General features: G+C 48.2%; 1 protein-coding gene across 1 annotated transcript in view; it reads left to right on the top strand.

Moving 5' to 3' along the window:
* Positions 1–1,048, top strand: part of LOC108803011 (G-protein coupled receptor 143-like) — a 13,595-nt gene that overhangs the window by 8,894 nt on the left and 3,653 nt on the right. The gene's annotated exons all lie outside the window — the stretch shown is intronic.

Below are 1,048 nucleotides of genomic sequence, written 5' to 3'. Positions count from 1 at the left end.
GTGTGTGTGTATAGGTAGGTGTGTGTGTGTGTGTGTGTGTGTGTATGTATGTATGTATGTATGTATGTATGTATGTATGTATGTATGGTGGATCTGAGGGGGGTTCCATGTATGGCTCCGTCACCTTGATGGGTCTCAGACATGGGACGATGGATGGACATATTTCCCTGGCCGGGCAGAGAGGAGATTACACGTGACCATGTATTGGGTGATGAGGATGGAACACTATAGACCCCGGGGTTCCCCCCCAGTGGTGGTAGAACTACAAATCCCATGAGGCATTGCGAGACTCTGTCGGCCTCAGGCATGGAGACCGCTCTGGAGGATTTCCTTCTCATGAATCGTCAGTAGAGGGCAGTCTAGGGATGGAGGGAAGACATGGAAGCACGCGTGATCAATGTAGGACAATCTACGGCCATTGGGGGGGAACATGTTACATGTAACGCCGAGCACACGCATTACATTCCAAATGATTAATCTTATAAGTGACACTAAACTCCTAAAATCCTAAAACTCCCCACGAGTCCCCGAACTCCGAGCAACAATGTATCTGATTTGTGTCACTCGGATCCTCCAATCATCTCTGACACCGTCCTTCCCTCCATCACACACAGGGACATGTACTATGTGGCCCGCAACTGTCACCCAATGAAGTTAATGATCAGGTGACAGCTGCTGCATGTAAACGCCGGCACAGCGCATGTCATGGTATGTGATATTATTACATGGGACAGGAATCAATCACTCTCCCCGGATGCATGATCCATGTGTCCAGGGAGAATGATTCCTGTCCACATGTAATAATATCACATACATGACATGCGGTGTGCCGGCGTTGCTGCATGTAAACGCCACATTAGGCATTCCTGACGCAGGAGAACGCACGTTCCCGACACCGACTCTGTTGGTCCTCCTATGATTCAAATTAAAACCTGTAGGAAGACCCCCCACACGTGTACACACGCGCACACACATACATTCCCAACATTAGAAACACGCACAGACATTCCCGACATTGGTATTGTATGTAGTTACATTTAAATTTAAA

The sequence above is a fragment of the Nanorana parkeri genome, unplaced genomic scaffold, assembly GCF_000935625.1.
Source record: "Nanorana parkeri isolate BGI_ZX_2015 unplaced genomic scaffold, ASM93562v1 scaffold3297, whole genome shotgun sequence".
Lineage (NCBI taxonomy): Eukaryota > Metazoa > Chordata > Amphibia > Anura > Dicroglossidae > Nanorana > Nanorana parkeri.
This window is presented reverse-complemented; position numbering and strand designations above follow the sequence as displayed.